Source organism: Ursus maritimus (genome assembly GCF_017311325.1).
Source record: "Ursus maritimus isolate PB19 chromosome X unlocalized genomic scaffold, ASM1731132v1 scaffold_X1, whole genome shotgun sequence".
NCBI classification, from domain to species: domain Eukaryota; kingdom Metazoa; phylum Chordata; class Mammalia; order Carnivora; family Ursidae; genus Ursus; species Ursus maritimus.
Genome location: NW_024423319.1, coordinates 72,090,781 through 72,105,046, shown reverse-complemented (window position 1 = coordinate 72,105,046; position 14,266 = coordinate 72,090,781). Strand labels below are relative to the sequence as shown.

At 36.9% G+C, this 14,266-nt stretch overlaps 1 pseudogene; it reads right to left on the bottom strand.

The window, feature by feature from the left end:
• Positions 1-3,390: 3,390 nt before the first annotated feature.
• Positions 3,391-14,266, bottom strand: part of LOC121103065 — a 31,241-nt pseudogene continuing 20,365 nt past the window's right edge.

Here is a 14,266-nt window from a genome sequence, read left to right as displayed (position 1 = left end):
AATAGCTATTTTTGCCACATTATAGGGAGAACCTGCCTGAACAATGAGGCCAATACTGAGGAAAGCAGAGCTGAGAGAGTCCTGATGAGATCATTTGATCTCGAAGGTTCAGCCATATCTTAAGCCAACTTCATCAAGGACTTTACAGTTAAATGAGCCAATAAATCCCACACCCTCTTCTTTTTAAAAAAAAATCTTAATCCAGTTTAGGCCAGCTATCTGTCTCTTGCAACTGAGAGACTCCTAACCTAGCTAATGATCTCCATTTCTATATTTCCAGCCCAGATATTTTTCCTAAGCTTCAGGTGCATATCCCCAACTGCTTACAAGATTTCTCCTCTTGAATTTCCCACAGGTACCTGAAACTCAAAACCTATTTAAAACCACACATCTTCTTTTTCTTTTCTTTTTTTTTAAAGATTTTATTTATTTGACAGAGAGAGAGATAGCCAGCGAGAGAGGGAACACAAGCAGGGGGAGTGGGAGAGGAAGAAGCAGGCTCCCAGTGGAAGAGCCTGACGTAGGGCTCAATCCCAGAACTCCGGGATCACGCCCTGAGCCGAAAGCAGACGCTTAACGACTGAGCCACCCAGGCGCCCCACATCTTCCTTTTCTGATCATTATCTCTGTGAATAGTATAGCACTTTGCCAGAAACCTGGGTGGCTTCTTTGACTCCTCTTTCTCTCCCTTCAATCAAATCACCAAGTCCTAATTTTTTTCTACCCACTAAGTGAAACTGTCTACTTTTATTTCCACTGATGCTACTCTAATTATGCCACCATCATTTCTTATGTATATCATTGCATCAGTCTCCCTTACGCCTCTTTAGTCCATTTTTCTCTACATTTTCTCCACTTTTTCTCCATTTTATTTTTAATAAATTACAGTAACATACTTATTGTAAAAAACAGTACAGAACTATATAAAGAACCACTTAAGAGTTATCCCTTTCCCGTCCAACCTTTTTCCAGCTGATGTAATCAATAATGCAGAATTTGGTGCTTCTGCATTCCACATCTGTTTCTATGTTTATATCCATATATCTATATCCATAAACATTTTTAGGGGGTTAAAATCTTTCTATTTTAAAAAGATTTTATTTATTTATTTATTTATTTATTTATTTATTTATTTATTTGAGAGAGAGAGCCAGTGAGCATGAGCAGGGGGAGGGGCAGAGGAGGAAGGAGAGAGAGAATCCTGAGCAGACTCTGCCCAGAGAGCAGAGCACAATGTGGGGCTTGACCTCACGACCCTGAGATCATGACCTGAGCCGAAATCAAGAGTTGGATGCTTAACTGACTGAACCATTCAGGCGCCCCAAAATCTTTCTTTTCTTAAATAGATATGAGATTATATTTTACACATTACTCTGAAACAATTTTTATTACCTAGCAAAGAACATGGCTATTCTTTAAATCCATACATGAAACTGTAACATATTCATTTTAATAGCTGCATAGTATTCGATGGTATGGCTATGTCATAATTTATTCAGCCATTTCCTTGTTTATAGATACTAGGGTTATCCCTCTTTTTTTTTTTAAGATTTTATTTATTTATTTGACAGGATAGAGACAGCCAGAGAGAGAGGGAACACAAGCAGGGGGAGTGGGAGAGGAAGAAGCAGGCTCCCAGCGGAGGAGCCTGATGTGGGGCTCGATCCCATAACGCCAGGATCATGCCCTGAGCCGAAGGCAGACGCTTAACCGCTGTGCCACCCAGGCGCCCCTATCCCTCTTTTTTAAAAAAAGATTTTATTTATTTATTTGACAGAGAGAGAGAGACAGCCAGCGAGAGAGGGAACACAGCAGGGCGAGTGGGAGAGGAAGAAGCAGGCTTCCAGCAGAGGAGCCTGATGTGGGGCTCGATCCCAGAACGCTGGGATCACACCCTGAGCTGAAGGCAGACGCTTAATGACTGCGCCACCCAGGCACCCCATGGGTTATCCCTCTTTTTGCCACTAAAGCAGTCCTATAATAAATATCCTTGTATATATGACCTATGTACTGGTATTCTTATTTTTGTATGATAGATTCCCCAAACTGTAAATGATATATTATAAAGGTATCTGAATGTTTAATTTGACTGGAGAGTTGTATTAATATCCAAAATGGGTGTAATAATTTATATAATTTATATTCTCAAATATGATATACTACATATGATATGTAGTATCATATACTACATATGATAAAAATCATATGATCATCTCAATAGATTCAGAAAAGCATTTGACAAAATTCAACATTCTTTCATGATAAAAACTCTTCACAAATTAGGTATAGAAGGAATGTATTTCAACATAAGAAAGGTTATATACGACAAGCATACAGCTAACATCACACTTAGTGAAAAGCTGAAAGCTTTTCCTCTAAGAACAGGAAAAAGAGAAGGATATCTATTCTTGCCACTTCTTTCAACATAGTACTTGAAATCTTTTAGCCAGAGCAATTAGGCAAGAAAAAGAAATAGAAGGCATCCAAGTTGGAAAGGAAAAAGTAAAATTGTCTCTGTCTGCTGATGATATAAACCTATATGTAGAAAACTCTGGACTCCACCAAAAATTGTTAGAAATAATAAATGAATTCAGTAAAGATGCAGGATACAAAATGAACATACAAAAATCAGTTGTGTTTCTATACACAACAATGAACTATTAAAAAAAGAAATTAAGAAAAAGATCCCATTCACAATAGCATCAAAAAGAACAAAATACTTAGGAATAAATTTAACCAAGGAAGTAAAAGATCAGTACACTGAAAACTATAAAATGCCGATAACAGAAATTGAAAAAGATACACAAAAAAGTAGAAAGATACCCTGTATTCTTGGATTGGAAAAATTGATACTGTTAAAATGTTCATATTACCCAAAGCCATCTATAGATTTCACGCTCTGTCAAAATTCCAATGACATTTTTTTCACAGAAATAGAAAAAACAATCCTAAAATTCACATGGAACCACAAAAAGACCCCAGATAGCCCAAGCAAACTTAAGCAAAAAGAACAAAGTTGAAGGCATTACATTTCCTGATTTCTAAATATATTACAAAGGTATGGTAATCAAAATAGTATGGTACTAGTGTAAAAACAGTCATATAGACCAATGGAACAGAATAGAGAGCCCAGAAATAAATCTATGCATTTACAGGCTAGCCAATCTTCAACAAGGATGCCAAGAGCACACCATGGGGAGAGGATAGTCTTTTCAATAAATGGTTCTGGGAAAACAGGACATCTCCATGCAAAAGAATGAAATTGGACACTTATCTCACAGCATATACAAAAATCAACTCAAAATGGATTAGAGATAAACACAGACCTGAAATTGTAAAACTACTAGAAGAAAACATAGGGAAGAATTTTTTTTTTAACCTCTGAACTTTTTATTGGCCTCCTGCTCCCCAAAGAGTACACTGCTTTGGCTGCTTCAAAGTCTCAAAACTGATGTCATTGGTCTCAGACGCCCCTTTGCCCTCCACAATCCTGTAGGTGGTGGTCTTTTGGATGGTTTGCATGGAGTCGTTGCTGTCTAGGGTGTTGCCAAGATTCAAGCCCTCTCTCTGTCTTCCAGCAGGTGATAGTAGGTGGCGATTTCAGCCTCCAACTTGGCCTTGATGTTCATCAGGGCTTTGTACTCCTGGATCTGGTGCTGCCCCTCTGACTGGGTCTGGGACAGCTCTGACTCCAGGTGCAGCAGGAAACCAATAAGCTGCTACATCTGCATGACACAGCAGGCCACCACTTCCCTCAGGTTGTTCTTCAAGCTGGCCTTCATATTTCTTATAGAGTCCAGGTTGATCTCCAAGGACTGAGCCATATGTGTCAGCTCCATGAACATCATCTCAGCTGCTCCTATCTCATCAGTCAGTGAGGTGATCACTGTGGTGCTTTCCTCAATCTGGAGGCCAACCTGGTACTTGTCCAGCTCCTTTTAGTTCTTCTCAGCCAGCTTGTCATACTGGGCCTGGATGTCCACCATGATCTTGCTGAAGTTCTGAGATTGGGGGCATCCAACTCCATGGTCAACCTAGAGTTGGGAGTTTGGGTCTGTAGACCCTTTACTTCTTCCTCATGGTTCTTGTTCATGAAGAACAGCTCTACCTTGAGAGTCAATTTCCATCTCCAGCTGCAACTGAGTGACACTGATGTCTTTAATGACTTGCAGAGCCCACAGATGTCATTGTCCACAGACTGGTGCACGGCCAGCTCTGTTTCATACTTGACTCTGAAGTCTTCAGTAGCAAGACAGGCATTGTCCATCTTCAGAACAATGCAGACACAGTCCACAGAATTTACAAAGATCTGAGCCCTCAACTCCTTGATGGTCCTGAAGTAATGCCCCCAGTCTCTGACCTGCTGTCCCTTCTTTTCCAGGTGTTTTCAGATTTTGATCTCCAGTCTCTGATTATCAGCCTCCAGGCTCCTCACCCTCTCCAGGTAGGAGGACGGGTGGTCATTCAGGTCTTTCATGGTTTCCTTCTCACCCTGGATATCCCCTATGCCCACCAAATCCCCAGTCATCCCTGTGGTCAGGCACCCAGACCTCCAGCCACCTTGGAAGCTGGTGGAGCAGGACACAGAGATCCAGGAGCCTGATCCCCTAGCTCCTGCATAAGTGTTGGCCACACTGCTGACAGGCCAGATCCAATGGCTGGACGAATGCATGGAGCCCAGGGACCAATAGTTGGTGGAGAAGGTGGAGTGAGTGGTGAAGTTAAGAGTCCAGGGCTCAGGCTCAGGCTGCCAGGAAAAAACTTCTTGACATTGGTCAGGGCAATAATTTTTTGAATATGATGTCAAAAGTACAGGTGGCAAAAGCAAAAAAAAAGACAAGCAGAATTGCATCAAACTAAAAAGCTTCTGCACAGCAAAGGAAATAATCAATAGAGTGAAGAGACAACCTATGAAATGGGGGAAATATACATCTGTTTAGGGGTCAGTATCCAAAATATGTAAGGAATTCAAACAACTCAATACCAAATAATAATAAAAAATAGCATAAATAATAATAACCTGATTTAAAAATGGGCAAAGGACCTGGATAGACAGTTTTCCAAAGAAGACATAAAATTGGCCAACAGACATATGAAAAGATGCTCAACATCACTCATCATCATGGAAATGCAAATCAAAACCACAATGAGATGTTACCTCACACCTGTTAGTATGGCTATCATCAAAAAAGATAAGAGAAAACACTTGTTGGTTAGGATGTAGAAGAAAGGGAACCCTTGTGCACTGTTGGTAGGAATGTAAAGCAGTATAGACATTATGGAAAACGGGTTCCTCAAAAACTAAAAATAGAAATACCACATGATTCAGTGATCTTACTTCTGGGTGTATATACAAAGAAAATAAAATCAGTATCTTGAAGAGATATCTGCATTCTTATGTTTGTTGTAGCATTAGTCATAATAGCCAAGACATGGAAACAACCTAAGTGTCAAATGAATGGAAAAAGAAAATTTGATCACACACACATGTGATGAAATATTATTCAGCTTTAAAAAAGAGGGAAATTCTGCCATTTACAACAACATAGGTAAACCTAGAAGACATCACCCTAAATGAAATAAGCCAGACACAGGAAGACAAATACTACATGATATCGCTTATATGTAGAATATATAAAAAAAAATAAACTCACAGAAGCAGAGTAGAATGGTGGTTGCCAGGAGCTGGGTGTTGGGGAAATGGGGAAGTGTTGGTCAAAGGGTACAAAGTTTTAGTTATGCAAGATAAATAAATTCTGGAGATCTAATGCATAGCATGGTGACTATAGTTAATATTACTGTGTTGTATGCTTGAAATTTGCTGATAGTAAGTCTTAAGTGTTCTCATCACAAAAAAGAGGGAACTATGTTAGATGATGGAAATGTTAATTAGCTTGATTATGGTAATCATTTCACATTGTATATAAAAATATCACATTGTATACCTTAAATGTACACAATTTGTATTTGTCAATTATACCTCAATAAAGCTGGAAAAAAACCAATTTATATTCTTTCCACAAAGATATGGGCTTTCCCACCTCCTAATTAGCATGGGATGTTATTATATTATAAAATTATTGCTAATATATTTGGATGATGGGTAAAAAATGACATATCATGCATATTTTATTTTAAAAATTAAATTTTCTTATTTTAAATTAGTGCATATATTTTAAAAATTCAAAAGATACAGAAATATGAAAATGAAGTTAACTCTCCCCCCACCACAACCTTAAACATTTTTCTTCCCCCAAGCAACCAGTTACCAGTTATAGATTTATCATAATTTATTTAATCATTTCTTAAATAATGGACATTTATGTTATTTCCAATACTCTGCTATTTCACATAGTACAGCAAAGAATATCACTGTTGATAAATGATTTCCCACATGTAAGTATGTCTAGAAGTAAAAGTGGAATTGCTGGATCAGAGTATATGTATTTAGCATTTGAAAATATTTTCCATAAAATCTATTCTTGACATTGATCCTGTGCTTCCCCATTGCCTTTAGGATAATTTCTATGCTCCATAAAAATGGATTCCAAGTCTTTTATTTGATTTGTCCCCTGCCAGTCAGCTCATTTATCACTTCCCCTTTAGGAATCTATATTAACCATACAAACTTGTTTCAGTTCCTCAAATGAACCAAACTCCTCTTACTCTAAGCCTTCCAACATGGATGTTCTCTCTCCCTTCCCTCAAATCTTCACTTGGCTAACTCTTTAGCATCTGTCAGGTTGCAGCTCAGGAGACCATTAGGAGACCTTCCAGAACCTCCCAGGTGTAGATCAGGTGATCATGTGTCCCATAGCACCCTGTGCTTACCCAATTATATCACTTACTATACTGGGTTGAAACTATTCAACTGTGAGATTGGTGAGGGTAGGATCTTACCATGTTTAACTCTATGTTCCTAGTGGTCCAGAGATCAATAAACATTTATTCAACAACTAGTTGGTACTTAATAAACATTTACTTGAATGAATGAATGAAAAAAAGGAAGCCCTAGTAGCTTCACATATGAGACAAAAGAGGCCCTACAGGTTTAAGAGTAGAATCTAGAGTAAGGCAGGGTTGCGTAAGTAATCCACTATAGATCCAATAGGAGCCATCTGCCTGCATATCTACATCTTCCTGTGACATTTTGAGGAGCCATACAAAAGGGAGCTGACAGTTTACCACTTGGCCAACAAGTTAACCTTCTTATAGCCTTCACTTCTTAAAACCATAAGCATGTTCTTAATCCTTACTGAGTCTCTTTATGGATGTTAATGAAAAGGCTCATTTGACCATCCAAACTGAAATCCAGAATATTTAATCATCCAGGCATCATCTAATTGGCTAAGACTACCCTAGCTATTATATTATAGAAATCAGGAATAATTAGGAGAAAATTATAAGAGAAACAGAAGGTAACAATTAGATCATCTATTCTAGTAGTTCAACATATTTTTCTTTTTTTTTAAGATTTTTTTTTATTTGACAGAGAGAGACAGACAGCCAGAGAGGTAACACAAGCAGGGGGAGTGGGAGAGGAAGAAGCAGGCTCCCAGCGGAGGAGCCTGATGTGGGGCTCGATCCCAGTATGCTGGGATCACGCCCTGAGGCGAAGGCAGACGCTTAACGACTGCGCCACCCAGGCGCCCCCAACATATTTTTCTTACCCTAATATATCTGAGGGATATGATGTAATCTCATCAGTAAGAGTACCGTCTCATTATAGAGTTCTTAATGGGGCAGAGTGGTCAGAATTTCCAGGGGTGTGTACCTTGAAAAAAACCTCCTTACATGATTTTCAATCTTTTACACTAGAGTTGACAGTCACTGATTCTAGTTTAACCTTAAGAAAAAACTAAGATCAGAGAAGTAAAGACTTCCCCAAGATCATAATGTGAGTTTAACTACCAATGGCAGAGCTGGGACTATAATCTGGGCCTCCTGGCTTAGGGTTCATCATTTTTCATAATATTTAGAAACAAATAACTAGAAGGAATTTAAGACATCGAGACAGAACAGAAATACCTTTAGAGAACCTCAGGTCAGGTGGGCTTCTGACCTCTTTTAGGCAAGTAAGAGATTCCTCAAAGATATCTTACCTTTACAGCATTTTCTAATGGGAGGCAGGCATGTTCATATTTTACCTTACATGATGCTGTATTGCTTATGTTTGTTATAATGATATGTATTATTTTTATAATTTAAAAATGACACAAATATTTTTAAGCAGCCTAATCTTTAACTTTTACATTCAGTTCACTTTAGGACTTAGGTACTGAGGACAGGAATTTGGTAGCTCTACCAACTGCAGGGCCTGGTACAATGTCTTACAAGTTGTTGATATTTTAAAAATGTTTGTTAATCAAGCATCAGTGGTGAAAGCTTGTTGAAATCATCTACTGTGGGGCTAGTTCCATCAATGAAAATATAGCTTTAAAGGGCATTTTGGAGTATGAGCAAGCTAAGATATTTTAGCTTACTTAATGTCTTATTTGATATAAAGACATTTTCCAGAGGGTTCTGCTGTGGGCATTTATGCTGTTGGAATTTTATATATATATATATAGAATATATATATAAATACACACACACACACACACACACACACACACACACACACACACACGTATTCCATGACCAGTAGACAACCTTGGGGACTCTACATCTGAAATCAACAATCTTTTTCAAGTTTACACACATGGTAAACCCTCAAAAGCTTTAATTTAGTCTTATGAACAATCCCCTGTAAGCTCTCAAAATGATTTTAGTTTTTCTGTTTTGATAATAGCACAGTGATGGCTCACTGAAAAGCAATCAATGTAAGAGCAATACTAGAATGAGGGCACTTAAAAATTCTAGCTAACATGTGTATAGGTAGAAAGTCTGTTTCTTTGAGGCCATAATCTTTCATGTTCATCTGTATCAACGCAATGGTAGCTATGCCTTATTTCATTATTATTTTTAAGAAACAAAGGAGAAAGGGTATATTTTAATATTGTTTCTCCACTTTACTCTTTTATAATAGCAAAAAAGAATACTTTTTTGATCTGTCCAAAAGCAAAGAAAACTACAAAGAAGAGATACTGACAAAAAAGGGACACATATATACAGCCAGACAGATAGTAAGAGAGTGACACAGAACTGTACAGATGTGATCATTTGTTGTTATGAGGTAGGCCATAGTTTGAGGCTTGGAGTCTTTTTCTTATGGACTTGGATACTATCAGTGAACACAAAAAAAGACAATCTGGTTGAAAGAGAGTATTTTTGCAAAAATCATAATGGGTTATCTATAAATTAATGAATATGAGTACCTAAAATGCCTGGGAGGCCATGCTATTATATTTGTTTTCCAGAGAGAATACAGTAATAGCAGTTAATAATTTCTGAAACATTTTGTGTACATTAACACCTTTGATCATTACAACAATAGCATGAGGTAAACAAGACTAATTTTCCCCCATATTAAAGCTAAGGAAACTGAAGCTCAGAGGGATGTCATTCCTCCAAGGTACATGGCTGCTATGGTGGCAGTGACATCAGGATTGGGATCCAGAAATTGCTATTCAGTCTAGTACATTTTCTATTACACCATGCTGCATTTTAATTTTTATTCTTTTACAAGGACAGAAATATGGGAGGAGGGCAGGTTTGGAGAGATATTAATATTCTGATTGATTCCTGAAAATGATCCTACAGGAAGAGAACAGATGATTTTACAATAATATTAATAAAATATAGAAAACACCTCCATGGAAATTCTGAATTCACATTATCTGATTCTAAGACCTCATGACAGTCTGAATGTACCCTACATTTCATTCCAACTAAAAAAATAAAGGTCTACAGATTTCTAGAGAACCCTGCAAAAGATGACGAAGCAAGTCACCTAGAGCTATTATTACTATTATTACTTCAGAAACACATCACAAGGATGGGTCTCGGCAGGAAATCCTGGCACCGATTTCTGGAACTGTTGTGACTCACAACACCTACAATGAAGGGATCATGCTTTCCTCACTGAACAACACAGCTAAAAGATCTCATAAAATTAGCAAAAATTAGCTGAAAACCTGTATCAAATACTTCTGGCCAACTCAAAACAGGAGTAGTAAATTTAAGGAAGAGATGTAGTAAAGAAAAAGACATCACTCATTTTCTGAGAGTTGAAGATCTATAGCATCAAGATTTATACTAGAGGAGAACTAACCCTGTGTTTGGGACTCTTGCTTCTTATTCAACACCTTCATTTACAGAATAATCCAAATGGAGAAACTGAGATGCATCTGAGAATTTCTTGAATGGTGGGTCAGAAAGATTGGATATGTCCTGGATATGGCCACTGACATTTTTAAAGGCAAGGTATACTATGCCTATGTTATGCCTCTAATCAACAGTAGCTGCTTTAGTAGTCCAGTGAAATAAGGAAAAAGATTTAGTAGCTTGATTTATTCTTGGTGAACTTACGTAGGATCCTGAGGATAACTATATCCCTTTCTTTTCTTAAAATGTGAATGAACTAATTGTCAATTTTTTTTCTTCTACAGTGATTACTGAAGATCATCAAACTTAATTTGTATAGTTCCTAAATAGAAAATCTAGACTCCTTCGTTTCCCCATTTGTTTTTTGAATCATTCATTTAACAAATGTTTGAATGTCTTCTATGTACTGGTGCTGTGTAAGGTAAATTCCAGGACCTACTTTCACCACCCTACCTTTGCTTCATTTTTACCTATTGCCTATAAATGTATCTGCTCCCTCACTCAAGTGTAAGCTTTCCAGAGGGTGTTATTTATCTTTATACTTTTTCTGGTAGTGCCTAGAGGCTTGTTAAATAATAATAACATAAAGTTTTGGGAATTGAAGTCAAATTAAAGGATAGTGACGGATCAAAAATTTTGTAAAGGAACTAGAATGAATTTTCCTGTTCTTTTAAAACTTAATCTCTATTTTTGACCTTTGAAAAATGTTTTCTTCCTGAAATCTCTATCATGTTTTTAAATGTTCAAAGTAAATGACTTTTTCTTTGACACTTGTGATGCAAACATGAGCTGGATAGCTAAATTTTTATTATATCAGTAACTTCTGGATCTAGAATCAACATTTGCTAGATTTTTTTTACATTAACACAACCACTCTGATTTACTTACCCAATTATCCTACCTCTTCCTCTGTTCAGATGGTTTATAGATTCACTTTTTCAAAGAGAAGTTATTTATTTTTATAAAACCATCAGCTTATTGTCTTGAGACATGGTGATATACAGTGTAGACTTATATATCCAGCTGCCTTCTTAACATATATACTTGGTTGTATAATAGGAACCTCAATCATAGCATGCCTGACTGAATTTTTTTAGTTTCACGTTTTTATTTAAATTCCAGTTAACATACGGTGTAATATTAGTTTCAGGTGTAGAATTTAGAGATTCATCACTTATATACAACACCTAGTGCTCATCAAAAGTGCTCTCCTTAATACCCATCATACATTTATCCCATCCTACCACCTACCTTCCCTCCAGCAATCCTCAGTTTGTTCTCTTAATTAAGAATCTGTTTTCTCATTAGCTTCTCCCTCCCACCATGCTCATCTGTTTCATTTCTAAAATTCCACAGATGAGTGAAATCATGTGGTATTTGTAGTTCTCTGACTTATCTCGCTTAGCATAATACACTCTAGCTCCATCCATGTCATCGCAAATGGCAAGATTTCATTCTTCTTTTTATGACTAATATTCCATTCTGTGTATGTACACACACACACACACACACACACACACACACGTAATATTCCATTCTGTGCATACATATACATATATATATATATACACACACACACACACACACACACCGCAGCTTCTTTAGCCATTCATCAATTGATGGACATTTGGACTCTTTCCATAATTTGGTTATTGCTGATAATGCTGCTAAAACATCAGGGTGCATGTATCCCTTGGAATCAGTATTTTTGTATCCTTTGGGTAAATACATAGTAGTGCAATTGCTGGATTGTAGGGTAGTTCTATTTTTAACTTTTTGAGGAACCTCTATACTATTTTCCACAGTGGCTGGACCAGTTTGAATTCCCACCAACACTGTAAGAGGGTTCCTCTTTCTCTGCGTCCTTGCCAACACTGTTCTTCCCTGTGTTAATTTTAGCCATTCTGACAGGTGCAAGTCTTGATTTATATTTCCCTGATGATGAGTGATATTGAGCATCTTTTCATGCATTTGTTAGGTATCTGTATGTCTTCTTTGGAATGATGTCTATTCATGTCTTCTGCCCACTTCTTAACTGGATTATTTGTTTTCTGTAATTGACTTTGATAAGTTCTTTATAGATTTTGGATATGAACCCTTTATCAGATATATCATTTGCAAATATCTTCTCCCATTCCGAAGGTTGCCTTTTAGTCTTGTTGATTGTTTCCTTTGCTGTGCAGAAGTTTTCTAGCTTGATGAAGTCCCAATAGATCATTTTTGATTTCGGTTCTCTTGCCTCCAGAGATGTGTCTAGTAAGAAGTTGTTATGGTTGATGTCAAAGAGGTTACTGCCTGTGTTCTCTACCAGCATTTTGATGGTTTCCTGTCTTACATTTAAATCTTTCATCCATTTTGAATTTATTCTTGTATATGGTGTAAGAAAGTTGTCCAGTTGCATTCTTCTGTGTGTTGCTGTCCAGTTTTCCCAACACAATTAGTTGAAGAGACTGTCTTTTTTCCACTGGATATTCTTTCCTGCTTTGTCAAAGATTAGTTGACCATATAGTTGTGGGTCCATTTTGGGGTTTTCCATTCCACTGATGCATGTACCTGTTTTTGTGCCAGTACCATACTGTTTTGACAACTACTGCTTTGTAATATAACATGAAGTCTGGAATTGTGATGCCTCCATCTTTGCTTTTCTTTTTAAGATTGCTTTGCTATTTGGGATCTTCTGTGGCTCCATACAAATTTTAGGAGTGTTTGTTCTAACTGTGAAATGTGCTGGTGGTATTTTGATAGGGATTTTATTAAATGTGTGGATTGTTTTGGGTGCTATAGACATTTTAACAATATTTGTTCTTCCAATCCATGAGCATGTAAAGTTTTTCCACTTCTTTGTGTCATCTTCAATTTCTTTCATCAGTGTTTTATAGTTTTCAGAGTACAGTTCTTTTACCACTTTAGTTAGTTTATTCCTAGGTATCTTATGGTTTTAGGCGCAATTGTAAATGGGATCAATTCTTTGATTTCTCTTTCTGGTTTTTCATTATTGGTGTAGAGAAATGCAACAAATTTCTGTACATTGATTTTGTATCTTGTGACTTCACTGAATTTGTGTATTAGTTCTACTAATTTTTTGGTGGAGTCTTTTGGGTTTTCTGCATAGAGTATCACAAAAATCTGCAAATAGTGAAAGTTTGACTTGTTCCTTGCTGATTTAGATGCCTTTTATTTCTTTTTGTTGTCTGATTGCTGAGACTAGGACTTCCAGTACTATGTGAAATAACAGTGGTAAGAGTGGACATCCCTGTCTTGTTCCTAACATTAGAGGAGAAGCTTTCAGTTTTCCCCCAATGAAGATGATATTAGCTGTGGGTTTTTCATATATGGCCTTTATTATGTTGAAGTAGGTTCTCTCTATCCCTATTTTGTTGGGGGCTTTTATCAAGAATGGATGCTGTATTTTGTCAAATGCTACTTCCACATCTATTGAGAGGATCATACGGTTCTTATCCTTTCTTTTATTAATGTGGTGTGTCACATTGATTGATTCGTGAATACTGAACCACCCTTGCAGCCCAGGAATAAATCTCACTTGATCATGGTGAATGATTCTTTTAATGTACTGTTGGACTTGATTTGCTAGTACTTTGTGGAGAATTTTTGCAGACATGTTCATCAGGGATATTAGCCTGTAGTTCTGTTTTAATGGGGTCTTTGGTTTTAGAATCAGAGTAATGCTGGTCTGATAGAATGAGTTTGGAAGTTTTCATTCCATTTCTATTTTTTTGGAATAGTTTGAGAACAATAGGTATTAACTCTTTAAATGTTTGGTCAAATTCCCTGTGAAGCCATCTGGCCCTGGACTTTTGTTTCTTGGAAGTTTTCTGATTACTGATTCAATTTTTTTGCTCATTATCAGTCTATTCAAGTTTTCTATTTCTTCCTGTTTCACTTTTGGTAGTTTATGTGTTTCTAGGAATTTATCTATTTCTTCCAGATTGCTCAATTTGTTGGCATATAATTTTTCATAATATTTTCTTAGAATTGTTTG